General features: G+C 42.9%; 1 pseudogene; it reads left to right on the forward strand.

Moving 5' to 3' along the window:
• The first annotated feature begins 56 nt into the window (after positions 1–56).
• LOC133250987 (transcription factor BTF3-like) lies at positions 57–1,714 on the forward strand (annotated as a pseudogene).
• Positions 1,715–13,670: the final 11,956 nt, after the last annotated feature.

Raw genomic sequence — 13,670 nt, forward strand, 5'->3', positions numbered from 1 at the left:
AATAATACCTGTTTAAAATTAGAGCTTATTTTTTTTGTACAGAAGAGAATAAACTATCCTAGCCAAATTCATTTCATTTGAGAAAAACAAAAGACTTGAACCCCAAAATGTATGTAAGAATCTCAGCATATTTTATGCATAGTCAGTGAACTGATTGGTAATATCTGAGTACTGCCTTTCATAGTTTTTCAGTTACCATCAATTGAGTTAATTGAGCATATTTTAAGACAGCGGTTTTATCAGGTTTTAATATCTCGGGGAAAATTCATGTCGGACCATAACTGAACAGATATGTCACCTAAAGACAAAATACTCTTTACCACCTTATGTAAAGTATTAAAAATGTAGTTGTGTTCTCTTAATTTATAGTCAGGTTCAGCCAATAGAGGAATCAATTCATTTAAAAACAAAACTGCCTTTTTCTCTTAAAATCACATCATTGCAATTTCATCTATAATGAAATTCTTTTGTGAACTACTTCAATGAATTTGGATATTGTGAGTCACTTAGCTGGATTTTAATTTTATCAGTATGAGTTACTCTTTGAAATTAGAGAATTTTAAAGCTGGCCAATCTCAGACATTGTTTAGATCCACCCCCCTCATTTTGTACATGAAAAGGACTCTGACATTCAGAGTTTCAGGAAGTTAACTAAGTCACACAGCCAGTCAGATGTTAGACTAGGTCTTGCCACACACCCCAAATCTCTAGTACCACCTGTGTTATCTCACGTAAAGTGTTCTTAACCATTCTGGACCAATACAAATTAAGAAACAACTTTAGAAACCTTCCAAAGTAACAACAGGAAAAAAAAATCTTACAATTGAATGTCAGCGTTTCTAATTTATACATTTTGGAACATATGTCATTTGATTTTATAAATATTCATTGAGCCCTATGGTAGGCAAAATTCTAGGAGGACCCCAATGAACCATTACCCTTGTGTTCTCTCCCCTTTGAGTGGGTGAAACTCATGGATGTGATGAATTATGTTACATTACAGGGCAAAAGGAAGATGATCTAGGGTAGGCCTGGTCTAATCAGGTGAGCCCATTAAAAGCAGCCTGGTTCTCTGGCTGGTTGCAGAAAATGAAATCAAAGAGATGTGCTCCCTCTCTAGCTGCCATCTTGCATCCCCACATGTGTGTGCCTAGCCTCAGCTGGTGTGCCCAAGACCACCTGAGCGCCAAGCCTAGTCCCCCACACACCCCCATTTCCACTCCAACAAGATGAAAGAAACTATCATGAACCAAGAGAAACTCAACAAACTGCAGGCACAAGTGCGCATTGGTGGGAAAGGAACTGCTTGCAGAAAGAAGGTGGCTCGTAGAACAGCCACAGTAGATGACAAAAAACTTCAGTTCTCTTTTAAAGAAGTTGGGGGAAACAATATCTCTGGTATCGAAGAGGTGAATATGTTCACAAATCAAGGAACAGTGATCCACTTTAACAACCCTAAAGTTCAGGCATCTCTGGAAGCGAACACCTTCACCATTACAGGCCATGCTGAGTCAAAGCAACTGGCAGAAATTCTCCCTAGCATCTTAAACCAACTTGGCACAGACAGTCTGGTCAGTTTAAGGGGACTGGCTGAAGCTCTGCCCAAACAATCTGTGGATGGAAAAGCACCACCTGCCACTGGAGAGGATGATGATGATGAAGTTCAAATCTTGTGGAGAATTTTGATGAGGCCTCCAAGAATGAAACAAACTGAATTAACTTCTGAAGAAAATAAATCTTGAAGAAGTTACTGGAAGCTGCTATTTTATATTACGATTGCTTTTTAAATTTTTGTTTATGGATCTGATAAAATCTAGATCTCTTAATATTTTTAATCCTAAGTGCCTGGACACTGCAGCTCTTTTCCGTTTTGCTTATATACAATTCATTCTCTGCAGCTAATTAAGCTGAAGAAGCGTAAGAATAAAGTTTGAAACAAAGATAAATAAAATTCTTTGCCTAGTGAAAAAAGAAAAAAGAGAGAAAGAGAAAGATGTGCTCCTACCAGCCTGGAAAGAATCAGACATCAGTGTTGTGAACTGCCAATGAGGCAAGGAACTGGGCAGCCTCTGGGAACTGAGACTAGTACCTGGCCAACAGCCCACAGGAAAATGACATCAGTCCTACAGCTCCAAGGACATGAATCCTGTTAACAATCAGTGAGTCTAGAAGAGGCCCATGAAACCCAGGTGAGAATCACAGCCCTGGGTTATTTATATCTTGGGTTCAGCTCAGTGAGAGTTTGATCCGAGAATTCAGCCACACCATGGCTGGACATCTGATCCACAGACACTATGAGATATTAAATGTGTGTTGTTTCAAGCTGCTAAGTCTGTTGCAATTTTTTACACAGCAATAGAAAACTAATAGAAGTCCTTACAATACTGAAGCTCAATGGGAGGTGGTAGGAGTATAAAAGTGAATCAGGCACAGTCCTTGTCTCAGAGACACTCACTGTCTGGGGCAGCAGAGAGAGGCAAATTAACAAAGCACTGTGACGTAGCATTGTGAGAGCTGGAGCTGAGACATGTGGAAAACGGTACAGCAGCCTGATGGGGAATGTGGCAGGAAGACGTCACAGAAAATTAGACTTAAATTAGGTGAAAAGGAAGAGTGTGGACGGGCATGGCATATTTAGAAAATGGCAGGTAGCTTTGTGTGGCTGGCATGAAGGGGGGAGAAGGGAAGGACATGAGACTGATGAGACAGATAGGGGTCCACCCTGTGCAGGACCTCAGGTAAGGTGGTGTTTTCCCTGCAGCAGTGCCCTCCCTTACTCCCCGCCCTAGCCCAAAGTCAGCCCTTCTGGCTCCTGAGTCCTCAGAGGTATCTGGCCTCTCTACTCCAGCCCTTCTCAGTCCTCCTAGTCCTCAAGCATGCTAAGCTCAGAAGTCCCCTGAGGAGCCCTGCAGGACACTGACATCTTCATTACAACCAGGGCTGAGGGGGCCATAGACGAGATCGCCCTCTCGTGTGTCTGGGCACCCTGTGTTCCTTCCTCCCTGCTCCAGGCAACTTGAAAGCTACATGGCCCATGTCCTAGGGCTGTTGATCCAAGAGCTTCAGGCTCTGCTGAGCTAAGAGGGAGAGAATCCACTGGTTCCCTTCAGAAATCGGGGCTGCCCAGAGACCCTGGAGCTTGTCCTCTTGGACCACTTCTTGCTTGAGGATAGCCAGGTGACCACAGGTGTGGAGGATCTGCAGGGGCTGCACCCAGACAACACATTTCTGACATTAGGGTTTCAAACAAGCAAACAAATCCACCATGTACTCGCAAGGTGTTAAAACTAAAGTGGTGGCTGAGGCACAAAGACACATGAGGTGCTACATTCCAAAGGAAATACGGGATCATGTAAGGGTTGCTGGAGACAGGAGAGAGGATATTTGGAGGATGTTTTAAAAGAAAAATATGCTCCCACTTCCCACCAAAGTAAAAAGTTGGGGTCACGTAGTGTCAAGAGCAAGGGACATAAGTGCAGTTCATCAGAAAGCCTCATATGTGTCGCTGGGTAGGAAGAACACAGTGGTCTAGTTCCCATCTGGACAATTACGTGAAAGAAGAGCTTACAAGCATTTCTGGGTGGAGTAAAGGAGGACAGCTGCTGCCCCGAGTTTGTCCAAGGAAGAAGGGGTAGGTAGGTGAATGTTCAGGGATCAGATGTGTGCCAAATGTGAGAGACTGGCTAGGGAAAGCCTTGGGCACAGGCAGGCCTCAGAAGAGGTGAAGTAGAGGGAGAAGACTGGTTCCTCGGGCTGAGGAAGCAGGTGGCTGCTCAAGTGGAGAGCGCATTTGCCTGAATCAGGGAAATAGCAGGTGAATGATACCAGCAAGGAGTGCAGCCTCCCACAATCCTGCTGAAGTCTCTGAAATGTCTGCACCACAGCCCCAGAAGAATCAGAACCTGGCAGAAGCAGGGAAAGAAAGACCTTCTCCTTCCTCAGCTGACTGACTGCACGTGGCTTCTCACTGGGGTAACGGTAAGACGTAATTTTAAACCAAGTTCCACATTATCAACATAGGAATGGATACACTAAAGGTGACTTAGAGTGGCCAAGGATTTTCTATTGCCTGTTGTTGTTCAGTCCCTAAGCCACGTCCGACTGACTCTGTGACCCCATGGACTGCAGCCCGTCAGGCTTCCCTCCTTCACTGTCTCCAGGAGTTTGCTCAGATTCACGGTAACTGAGTTGGTGATGCCATCCAACCACCTCATCCTCTGCCATCCCCTTCTCCTCCTGCCTTCAATCTTTCCTAGCATCAGGGTCTTTTCCAATCAGTTGGCTCTTCACATCAGATGGCCAAAGTATTGGAATTTCAGTTTCACCATCAGTCCTGCCAATGAATATTCAGGGTTAATTTCCTTGATATACCACTTGCCTAAGACTTCTGTTGCCTAAGAATGCTCAAAATATTCCTAACACTACCGAGTTTTTATTTTACCCTAAACAGAGGGAGACACTCCCAATGAATACATTTTATAGGGACAGAGGGAAACATAAATAAACATGCTTTCTAACTGTATTCCATATTCAGAGCATTGATTGCATGTACCTAATGTTTTTTACCTATAGATCTTCAATGAATTTAATTACGCTAATTTGAGAGAGGAATGCAGTCCTGTGTCTAAGATTCCTGGAGACCTTCAGTAATCCCTCTGGTCTCAACAGTTGGAAAATCAAAAGGCAGCTCTCTGGAAACATGTCATCTAATTATCCCACCATTGCTAAGCATCAGACAATGTTATGTCACTTATTATAGTCATTTTTGTATCATATTTGTAGCAGCAATTACTTTTCCTTTCTAAAATTATGTTTAGGGATCAATTTGTTGACTGATTTTGACACAAGAAGCTCATAATATTCTCCCACTCCCAGAGGAAACAGTGAAAAACCTTCTCTTTTTTTCCTAAGCTAATGCTTAAAAATGAAGTGGAATGAACACTGAGTTTGGGGCTGCGCATTGCTGCTTTTGGTTACAGTGCTGCTTTCTTCCAGATGTCTCATCAGAACATGGTAAAGACTTACTGGAACACGTAACTCTTTGGCCAATTTATTGAAGGAAGCAGGGGTTCACTCAGACTAGGGTTGTTGGTTTGTTTATAATAATGTCATGACTCCTGGAACCCTGACAATAGGAATGAGAGTAGGGCCAGGCCTCGGGAATTACTCTTAAAGAACCACTGCTGCTGCTGCTAAGTCGCTTCAGTCGTGTCCGACTCTGTGCGACCCCACAGACGGCAGCCCACCAGGCTCCCCCGTCCCTGGGATTCTCCAGGCAAGAACACTGGAGTGGGTTGCCATTTCCTTCACCAATGCATGAAAGTGAAAAGTGAAAGTGAAGTCGCTCAGTCGTGTCCGACTCTTAGCGACCCCATGGACTGCAGCCTACCAGGCTCCTCCGTCCATGGGATTTTCCAGGCAAGAGTACTGGAGTGGGGTGCCGTTGCCTTTTCCCTAAAGAACCACAGAAGAGACCACAGAAGAGATGTAATGTACCACAAGATAAATATAATTAACAGTGCTGGATGTTACATGTGAAAGGTGTTAAGAGAGTAAACCCTAAGAGTTCTCAGCACAAGAAGAACATTTCTATTTCTATAATCTTTGTATCTATATGAAATGATAGATATTCACTAAACTTATTGTGGTAATCACTTCATGATGTATATAAATCAAAATGATTCTGTATGTCAACTATATCTCAGTAAACACTGGAAAAATAAAGCACTGGATTAACACAAGTCTTTAAAATTATATTAAATATAAATGATTAAAAAAAAAGGATAGCAGAAACTGAGGCAGCACCCTGCTCACAGTGCCTCAGCTTCTTTCTTTCCTTGTTCTCATCTTGCTCACTGGCTCCCCTCCTTAGGTACAGTATCTGCTTTCTCATAACTATAGCTTACTCATGCCCATCATTCCAACTGACCCTTCTGTTCAGCAACGCAGTGATCCCAGTCTCTCAGCTTCTCTATTCTGCAAGTTCCTCCAAAGGAGGAACTTTATCAGCTTGTATTTTGCAACCAGCCACCCAAGTCATATGTTGGCTGATCAAGCCTATAGAACGAACCACCCTTGGATCAGGTACCCATCCCTAGCCCAATCAGCTATGGGGACCAAGATCATGTGATGCAAATTATAGTCACTGCCCACTCAGCAGAGACTGAGAGCATGGCTGGGGATCAGCAGCTCTGGTATAGAACCAAAGAGTATGTCATTCTACCATATTCAGGAGAAGTCAAGAGGAACAGTTTGGTAAGTTCATTTATCTCTTTGTGGGAGTGACAAGGACTTGAACCATGGCAATGCAAGTTAGACAGAAAGAGATATCAGGAGATATTTAGCAGTCAGACTGACAAAACTTCATGACTGATTGGAGGGGATAGTGGAAGCGTGAGTAGAGAGAAAGTATAAAGTCTGGTATGGCTCCCAGTCTTCTTGCTATGGCTGTTAAATCCTGGTACTTCCCATTCTCTGAGAGAGAGAGTATAAGGGGAAGGGCAGGTTAGTTGTTGGTGGTACTTGGTGGATGGGAAGGATGGGACATGGGGAATTTGCCATGCTTGTGGGAAATCCAAATAAAGATTAAAGTTGGAAGTTCAAATCAGGGGTCTGGGCTTGTACAGATTTGAGAGCCCCCAGAAAATGGCTGAATATGGTTGGGACTACATCTACCTGGCATATGAGGAGAAAAGTAGACTAGCACCAAGTCCTGAAGGGAATACCAATCTTGATTGAATGGGTAGAGGAAGGACCACTGAAGAAAAATAAGAATGAGAGGTGATAGAACTATGAGTGGGAAAGTTCATCCAATTTGTATTATTCAATCTCTTTCATGATTTGATAGTAGTAGAGACTATTCTAATCACTGGGGACAGAGTTTAGAAACAAGATAGCCTAGATTTCTACTCAGGGGTTTGCATTCTAGAGGGAGAGACAAAATAATATCAAACAAGAACAAAATAACCCCTATCTTGAGGTCAGAGGAGCAGTTTTTCCGAGTAACCGACAGTATCAAATGTCATTTGAGCAAGGATGGGAATAAAAAGAAGACACTGGGTTTGAACATTAGGAAATCAATGCTATAGTAGTTGAAACAATGGCCTCCAAGTACCTAGTAACTAATCCCTGGAACCTGTGAATGGTACCGAATATGGAAAAGGGACATTGCAGATGTAATTAAGGATCTTGAAATGAGGAAATAATTGTGAATTATCCACGTGGGTTCTAAACATAACCCCAAGTGTCCTTATAAAAGGCACAAAGAAAGGGATTTGACTGCAGAGAGGAAGTAGGAAATGTGCCAATGGAAACAAGAGGTTGGAGTGATGCAAGAAAGGAGCCCTGAGCCAAAGAATGCAAGTGGCCTCCAGAAGCTAGAAAAGGCGAAGAAACAGATTCTCCCCTAGAGACTTCAGAAAGGGCAAGTCCTGCCAGCCTCTTGACTTTAGCCCAGTTAAACTGATTTCAGACTTCTGGCCTGGAGAACTGTCACAGAATAACCTTGTGTTGTTTTGAGCCAACAAGTTTCTGGTAATTTGTTACAGCAGCAATAGGAAACCAATACAAAAAGGGTAACTTGACCTTATGGAGAAAAATTTTGGTGCGGAGAGGGAGGAAGACGCAGACAATGAAAGCTGCATGTGGATGACGAGTGGGAGGTTCAGAAGATCCGGCAGAGTATCTAACTTCCAGGAAGTTTTCAAACATACCTCAATTAATCCTCTAAGAAGAAGCATCAGAGAAGAGCTGAAGACCTGATTAACTAGTGAGCTCAAATCCTCAAAATGGTAAGCAGTGTTGGGGAAGCACTATAACCTGCAACCTATCTTAGAAGAGCTAAGCAGCTGGAGAGCAGAAGTCAGGGGCTCCCAGTGCAACTCTGACTCTGGAGAGTAGACCACAGCACCACATTCTCATCTGCAGACGTGCAGCAGACCCAAGGCTCCTGCTCATCACAGAGACCAGAATACTTTGAAACTGTGACCCGAAACCCTGCACCTGGCACAGATCTTATACTACTCCATTCACACAGGAAGCTATACCAACCATTGAGCCAACAGAGAATGTCCTCATCTGGCCAGTCTTTAATGTAGGCACTGATGCTTTACACTTAGTCTCCCCTCTCAGGTTCAAAAAGGATGACTACCCACAGTACTTCTGAATTCTAAAGCCTAGAAGAGCATATAGTTTCAGGAAAGGGGGGAATATTAAAGTCATACAAAAGATGGAGAACGACTCATACAAGCAGTGACAGCCAATAGATTTAGACACAAGACGAATCCAGCCATAGGTATCCCTTCTTCACACCAAAATGTTATATTTGAACTGTTGCTGGTGGAAAGCTTTCTACCCTCAGAAACAGGGTACACAGCATAATATCAATTTAGAATTTTAACGACTCAGAAACAAGAAGTAGAAAAGACACAAGTTAAAGGCAAGTTCTGCCTAAGGTCTCATTGTGCTACTCAGCATGTACCAATGTGACCCAACTCCCCTGAGAAACACTGATGGCCTTAGAGCAGCACTGCATTGTACAGACCCCAGCAATGATCCCACATCCTCCTGACAAGGTCAACCCACGCTCTGCCCACAAAGGCAGGAAAAACAAATTGTAAAAAAACACTTCCCTCAAAACTGGGTTAAAACATCCAATTGCATCATGAGATTAGGTTAAATATCAGTTGGGAAATCCCTTTTTCGGGACAACCTATAGTCGGACCAGGTAAGGAAGATGGTCTTGTACATTCTTTGTTATGAATTTAATGTCAAGAAGAGAAAATGAGCATCTATTTATAATCTGGATAATAAAGAGGCATTAGAAATTGGGAAGATCCAGAAGAGCTAGGTCACTGCCAGAAGAGCTAAAGTTCAGGAATTATTAATAACTCCACCTGTCCCTTACTTTTACTCAAAGTAAAGCCAGCATTACTCTTTTAACATAGGAGAAGATTAAGACATTCGGAAACCACAGTTTGGGGGATTTATTCCCATTGTGATTGTTGACTTCTAGTATCAGCCTTCTGTTCTGCATGATAGCTCTCATCTTGCAAACTAGCAAGACTCTTGAATTTGGCAAGGATCCTGCTCTGTGAAGCATTTTCAAGTTAGAGTTTTTAACAATGTCACATTTCTCTAATCCAGTAATAAAGAAAATGTTGAGAGGACGAAGGATGCCACTGAGTTCTCACCTAATAGCAGAAAACAATCTCCCAGCAGGTAGATGCCCGCCAATACATCTAGGGTGATCATGACCTTTGAGTTACAAAAGTTGTTTTTTTTTAAATTTCTTTACCTTAACAAATGACTTTGATAGGTAAAACTGAATTTAGAGATTATCCCTCCCCCCTTTTGCTCTATTCATTGAAGGTGGTATTTTCTATTTGTATATATTGTGACTACATGAAAAATACAGTATTTCACTTCTTGATATGTTTTATAGCCTGTGCACTAAGTGAGGTCAAAAGGATGCTTTCAAGAGAAATAAAGGATATCACAATCACTCTATGAAGGAGGAAACAGCAACCCTCTCCAGTATTCTTGCCTGGGAAATCCCATGGAGAGAGGAATCTGGCAGGCTACAGTCCATGGGCTGCAAATAGGACATGACTTAGCGACTAAACAACAACAATAATCACTCTAAGTAAATTTTCCAGGAGGAGGAAGGAAGAGTGGAATAGGTGATTACAAATATTTAGGAAGATGTTCTTGCCTTGAGAACCCCATGAACAGTATGAAAAGGCAAAATGATAGGATACTGAAAGAGAAACTCCCCAGGTCAGTAGGTGCCCAATATGCTACTGGAGATCAGTGGAGAAGAGAAGGAGACGACAGAGGATGAGATGGCTGGATGGCATCACTGACTCGATGGACGTGAGTCTCAGTGAACTCTGGGAGTTGGTGATGGACAGGGAGGCCTGGTGTGCTGCAATTCATGGGGTCGCAAAGAGTCGGACACGACTGAGCGACTGATCTGATCTGATTACCTTGCCAATGGTGCAGAGCCTACAGTTATGTGCAATTCCCTGCTTAGATTTTTTAGTTATGCTGAATATTGGAAAGAGCTAAATGATGGGGAGAAGAAAGAAAGGGGGAAATTTAAGCATTCCCCGTAAAGCCTCATTTAAATGGAGACAGCACTTCACCATAACGGGGCAGTTAAGAGTCTGATAATTCTGCTGGTATCCTGTTGTCAGGGGCTTCTCTGGGAGTTTAGCTGGTAAAGAACCTGCCTGCAATGCAGGAGACCCCAGTTCGATTCCTGGATTGGGAAGAGTCAAACCTTTTTTTTTTTTTTTTTAAACCATGAATTTGGGATCCTTAAAAATATTCTGTATAATTTTGAAGTCGAGAATTGCTCCTCCTACTCACAAAACATGATCACTTTTCATTGATTTTTTTTTAATGCTTTGACTGGTTTTGCATAGGCAGAAAAGATAAATCTTCAACTCTTGGAAATAAATCTTTTTCCTCCCTGCCAAATCCATAATATGATCCCAGTCCATCAATGACAGCACCATCAGATAAGTAGATATGACTTGCTTGGTTAGAAGTGTACTGAGGTTTTCAGCAAGAATAAGACTGTAGTTAGAGATGCAGACTGAGACATGTTCAGAGCACATTACAAATTCTTTTCAATTCTATTCTGAAAGTATCTCCTGGAGCCCCAGTTTGACTGTGTGACTCATTCAGGGCTGACATCCTCTGGAATCGAGTGTCTCAGGGAGGGGAGAGGGGAGGCCTTTGGGACTTGGGCTTCAGGAGGTGACATTGCAATTCATGACCAGGTAGCTGCAGCCCCTTGGCTCTTTAGATTCCTGGGGTCTTCTCCACCCTCAAACTGAAGATGAGTTTACACCAGAATTGGTGCTCTGGGGAGGGAGAGGCAAATCTGAAGACGAGCAAACCACAGAATCACTCAGAGGTATCTGCAAATGTAGTGTGAGATTCTACAACAGCCCAGACTTTTTTTTTTTCTTGTTCCCTTTCATCATTTCTAAGTAAAATGTGGAACAAGTGACAGGAAATAAGCTACACTACCTAGAGTTATATCGCATTTTCTATGTTCCCCCAACTTTTATTTTTAACATATGTTTTCTTTTTCTTTTCCTTCTCAGAAATCCTGAGATATAAATAGGGCCACTATTATTATCTTTTTCTTTGAGATGAGAACTGTGAGGCCCAGAAAGCGGAAGTGGCCTCCATCAGGTCATGCAGCCAGTCAAAGGAGGCCCAAGGAATGATACTCAGTTCTGCTTTCGTTTAATCCAGAACAGTCACCCTACCAGCTTTCAGCGTCCCTTTCCTCCTTTTCCCTTTGGTGATTTTCTTTTGAATGTGATCCCTCACCAACTGAGGAGTGAAGAGAGATCTGTGTTCAGAGCTGCAGAGAACTGTTGTTTAAATGTCCCCCAAGGGGCCTGTTTCCATTGCTTACCTGCAAAACCAAAGTTTGAATGTGTGACGGAAGTCCCTTAGAGGCATCTGTTAGGCTTCCTCCCACCCGAGACTGCGGTAATTAGCTCTGCTAACAACTGTGATTGAACGTAGCTCGTTGCAGTTCATTGTTCACTGACAGGCACAGATAAGAGCCGAATGTCAGCAAGTGGTGTTCTAAGTGGTGCTCCCTGCTTGGTTAAACTCATGTAAGGCACTTATCGGAAACGCTGTTCCCGACTTCAGCTAACAGCACGCAGTGTCATTGCAATACCTTCCAAAGCCTCCAAAGGAGACCCCCAGTGAGCATAACCAATACCAGGCAGTGGGAGAGACTTGGTCTATTTTGACCTTGCCCAGGAACCAGCTGCCCCTCCTTCTAATGGAATACATAGGTTTGGCCCTGCACAAATATGAGAAAAAGCAAACTTCATGATCCTTAAGACTCCCACAGTCTCAGATCTCCCCTGTAAGAACACTGGTAAGTGAAAGTTACAAATGTGTGGTACATTCAGCCTATGTGTTTCAGAGGCTGTGCTCTCATTAGAAGCAAAACAGAACGCTGTTTGGGAACACCTGCCGGAGAGGACAGAGCCAAGAGGCAGCGTGGGCGTTGGAGGGGAGGTATTGCCCTGGCAGTAAATCCAAGCTGCTCACACCAAGGGAAGGGTTTCCAGGGAAGCTATCTGAGCAAGAGGTAAATAAATACTTAGTCATTCAACAGGCCATATATGACTGCTTCACCTCCAATGTGGAGAGGTCTGATTCCAATGAGCTCCCAAAATGAGGGGATAGCATTTCTTTTCCAGCCACCCTTTATTCACAATATATATTCCTTTGTTAAGAAATGTAAGAATCTATATGAAACGAGTCACCAGTCCAGGTTCGATGCACGATACTGGATGCTTGGGGCTGGTGCACTGGGACGACCCAGAGGGATTGTATGGGGAGGGAGGAGGGAGGAGGGTTCAGGATGGGGAACACATGTATACCTGTGGCGGATTCATTTCGTTATTTGGCAAAACCAATACAATATTGTAAAGTTAAAAAATAAAATAAAATAAAAAAAAATAAAGTTCTGATTCTTTTTTTAAAAAAAAGAAAAGAAAAGAAATGTAAGAATCTCTGTAATCAAACCCTTGTTGACAAGGTGTTAAAGAGCTACAATTTGGCCGGTTGGTATTATTTCAACAATATGAATTATGATTCTAAATTACATAAAAGGACCCAGCCTTTCTGTGGCCCAAGATACCCTGTTGTATAAATCCTGTGCCTTCTCACCTACTCCCCAGTGTCACAAAATTCTATGATTCTCCTTCTTAAATGGTTTCTCACATCCGTCTTTGTTTCAGTGCTCACTGCGCTGTCAGAGTTGAGGGCTTCATCGTTTCTTGTCTACACCCTACACTAGCCTAGCCTCCTAAATGGTCTCCCCTGCTCACTGCCCTCCCACCCCATCTCCCAGCCACCTCAGCACCACCTTCAATTATCCTTCCAAATCAGAGCCATAATCAAACCACTCACAAACCAATCACAGTTCTATAAAAATGAAACTAGTAATAGAACTAGTATGGTGGTGAACGCTATGCATCTAGCCCCCATCGACTGTACCCTTCTTGTATCCTAAACCACATCTTTTCCAGATAACTTGCCTTTGCATAAAAGTAGCATCACTCAACTATTTTTAAGACTATCTTCCCTCCTTACAAATATCACTTTTGACTCAGCTCAAATGCCATTTCCTCCAGGAAATTTTCTACTACTTTCTTCCAGTCCAAATTAATTAACCACTCTTCTCATTAAGTCTATATACCACTATATATATATATAAATATATATATATAAATACACAGACACGGACTTCCTACATGGTGCTAGTGGCAAAGAACCTGCCTGGCAATGCGGGAGATGCTCAGGAGATGCAGGTTTGACCCCTGGGTTGGAAAGATCTTCTGGAGGAGGGCATGGCAACCCACTCTGGTATTCTTGCCTGGAGAACCCCATGGACAGAGGAACGGCAGGCTACAGTCCATGGAGTTACAAGGAGTCAGACATGACTGAAGTGACCTAGCAGTAGCCATATACACACACACACACACACACACACACACACACACACACACACACACTTTACTGAGATATAATTCTCACACAATTCGCCCATGTAAAGTATATGATTTAATGGTCTTTTAGAATAGTCACAGAGTCGTGCAACCATCACCACAATTATAAAA

Source organism: Bos javanicus, chromosome 7 (genome assembly GCF_032452875.1).
Source record: "Bos javanicus breed banteng chromosome 7, ARS-OSU_banteng_1.0, whole genome shotgun sequence".
In the NCBI taxonomy this organism is placed as follows: Eukaryota; Metazoa; Chordata; class Mammalia; order Artiodactyla; family Bovidae; genus Bos; species Bos javanicus.